This window comes from Pezoporus occidentalis, unplaced genomic scaffold (genome assembly GCF_034315485.1).
Source record: "Pezoporus occidentalis ecotype Australia unplaced genomic scaffold, CSIRO_AGI_Poc_V1 ctg156, whole genome shotgun sequence".
Taxonomy (NCBI): domain Eukaryota; kingdom Metazoa; phylum Chordata; class Aves; order Psittaciformes; family Psittacidae; genus Pezoporus; species Pezoporus occidentalis.
Window position 1 is genome coordinate 292,525 of NW_026913383.1, and position 3,319 is coordinate 295,843.

At 39.7% G+C, this 3,319-nt stretch overlaps 1 non-coding gene across 1 annotated transcript; it reads left to right on the forward strand.

The window, feature by feature from the left end:
• Positions 1–1,024: 1,024 nt before the first annotated feature.
• TRNAK-CUU (transfer RNA lysine (anticodon CUU)) lies at positions 1,025–1,097 on the forward strand. Its single transcript has one exon. It is a non-coding gene; the product is annotated as a tRNA-Lys (tRNA).
• The last annotated feature ends 2,222 nt before the right edge of the window (positions 1,098–3,319 follow it).

Sequence of the window (3,319 nt, forward strand, 5' to 3'; positions counted from 1 at the left end):
CTCAGTGAACTATAAAAGGGATATAGCAAAAATGGAAGAAATGTGAAGTGCCTTCTAAATCAGTGAACTTTGTCATATTAAATAAGAAGTAGGGGAAGTGAGACAAAACACCATAAAAAGGAGATCTAGGGCTTATGCTGTGATGCATGGGTTTTTCAATACTAGATAAAAGGGAAACTGTTCAAATGCATACTAGCCTTTGGTTTCAAGTTCATGAATTTGACAGTCAGGTTAAGTTCTTAATTTGGCAAAATGCCCAAAGTTTTTTGCTGTTTTGTTCTTTTCTCACAAAGCAATTATCTTCATTATTGATTGCAAAAGTAGAAAGATCTCATTTAATAGATGCATGCTGATGTATTTAAGTTACTATCCTGGTAAGATCAGTTAGGAATCAGTCTAAACTAAACTACTGAAATCATAGTTTATAACTGTAGCTAATTTGAAAACTAGTAGGATAATGCCTGAGTATTTATTAAAACCTTTTTCTCTTTTTCTGCTTAAGAATGTAATATGATTATTTGTTAACACATTCAAAGCAATTAGGGTACATGTTCACAGGTTTTATGAAAATTTCAACTTTCAAAACAGTTCTGGCTAGCGAAAGACCTTTTTGTCCCATTGAAAAGGAATGCAAAAATGTTTTTGTGAGAATTTGAAATGAAAGGAAATGTTTGGGTTTTTTTTCTTCTTGTTATAGTTTTTGTGCAGATGTCAGGAGAAACTTAAGTAACTTCAGGTTGTTCCTAGATATATCAAAGCCCCATTACATGGCTTAATTTCAAGGAAGCAATTTTTTAGAGTGAAGATCTCTGGGATTTTAAAATTTTTTATTTTTTTTTTCCCCTAACTTTAAATATACTTAAGAGTTCTTGAAAAGTGAAGAATTTAATTTCTTGCATTGTGATTCAAACAGTGCATGCTCTCAAATGTTTTGCTAATTTAGAGTAAAACCAGATAAAACCAATAGGTTGTGGTGTTTATTAAAAAGAAGTGACCAGAGAAGTTATTTATACTATAATATAGCGCCAGGCTAGCTCAGTCGGTAGAGCATGAGACTCTTAATCTCAGGGTCGTGGGTTCGTGCCCCACGTTGGGCGCCAAAAAAGAACTGTCGTGGTTTAAAACCAGTCAGGTAACTCGTTCACTCACTCCCCCCCTTCTTTCCCTCCCCCTACTCCCGGAGGGACGGAGAGGAGAATCGAAAAGAATGCAACTCCCACGGGTTGAGATAAGAACAGTTTAGTAACTAAGGTATAACACAAATCACTACTGCTACCACCAATGATAACGATGATAAAGGAAATAACAAGGGAAGAGAATACATCATCTCACCACCAGCCGACCGATAACTCGCCCCCCCCCAGCCCGACCAAGCTCTCCGATACCTCCTCCAACCCCGCAGTCCCCCAGCCCTTCTGGCTAACTCCCAGTTACCTCCTGGGCATGACGTGCTGTGGTATGGAATACCTCTTTGGTCAGTTCGGGTCAGGTGTCCTGTCTCTGCTTCCTCCCGGCTTCCCCTCCTCCCTGGCAGAGCATGAGGCTCACAAAGTCCTTGGCCAAACCAAAACATCCTTGTTATCAGCTCTGTTCCCAGGCCGAAAGTCAAAACACTGCACTGCACCAGCTACCAAGAAGGAGAAAAATGACTGCTACTGCTGAAACCAGGACACTGAGAATAATGTAAATAATAAGAGAAAATGAAAATCAAAACTATTAAGGGGACAGTGGGGGATGGGCAGTATCTCACTAAAATAAATAACTGGGATGCATGTGGGGGTTTATGCATATCTATATCTATTAAAATAAAGAAAATTACAAGTTGAATTGTGAATACTTACCAGACAATTAAATATACAGTTGGGAGAAATTAATAGGCTTTTGATTTTCAGAAAGTCTCAGAATATTAGGTAGGTTCCAGAGGACTGCAAATAAGATAATGTTGTGCTGTATTTAATATGGGTAAATTCAATGACCAGGATAATTATAGGCTTGTCAGACCAATATTAATCCAGGGAAGATAATGAACAGCCTGATACAAGGCTCAATTAATACAAAATTAAAAAGTCATAAGATAATTAATGCCAAGTGGCATGCATTTAGAGAGAATAGATTTATTATTTTTTTTTAAAACTCACTATTGGTTCTGATAAGATAACATATTGGGTTCGTAACTGTACTGTTATTAATGCAATGGAAGTATTTAGAGTGTTTGACTTGCTACCATCTGACATTTCAGCTAAGAAAATAAGCAAATGTACAGTCAGCTAGTGCATATTAAACGGATGGAAAATAGTAATTGATAGGGCTCAAAATATAGTTATAAATCAGAAATCATAGCAATGAAATGGAAGAAAAATGAATTCTTCTTTGGAAAAGGCCTGTAAACACAAATGACAGAGGTAATGGTAAATCTTTGGGGGAGGAAAACACTTTGGTTTGTGATGATCATATGCAAAGTTACTTATTTGGAAATAACGAATTGACTGTCCGTGGCTGGGCTTTCATTGACTCTGAAAAGCTGTGTCTTCATAGTATGTGTGCACTGTGTCTGTCTGCCTATCTGCCATATCACTAGGTTATCTTCAAGAAGCAGCCCAAGTCTGTAGCTTAGCAGGTGGGAAAGCTGAGAAAATACATCTGGGGTTCCATTTTTTTTTTTCTCCCCTTAGGAAGTGGCAGTCTATCATCTGTTCCCTGCTGGGAGTCTGGCTCCTGCAGTTGCCGAGGACAGGCACTGTCCATTAGCTATCTGTTGTCTATCCAAAGAACAGACACTGAACTCCTGCCTTGTCCTTGGATTTTAATTGGTCTTCCACAAAAGCTGATTGGCTCTTGCTGGTTTTGAGTGTGCATATATAAATACACTGAGTAATTAATGTTAAAAGTCAAATGGGGAAACAAGATACCTGGGCACCTTCTTGGTTGGGTGGAGAAGTAATTAAGAGCAGCTGTACAGAGAAGGACTTGGGGATGTTGGCTGAAGAGAAACCAAACATGAGCTAGCAGTGTGTGCTTACAGCCCAGAAAGCCAACCGTATCCTGGGCAGCATTAAAAGGAGCGTGGTCGAAGGAGGTGATCCTGCCCCTCTACTCTGCTCTCGTGAGACCTCACCTGGAGTATTGTGTGCAGTTCTGGTGTCCTCAACATCAAAAGGACATGGAACTGTCGGAACAAGTCCAGAGGAGGGCCATGAGGATGATCAGGGGACTGGAGCACCTCCTGTATGAAGACAGGCTGAGGAAGTTGGGGCTGTTCAGGCTGAGAGGAGACCTCCTAGCAGCCTTCCAGTATCTGAAGGGGGCCTATAAGGTTGCT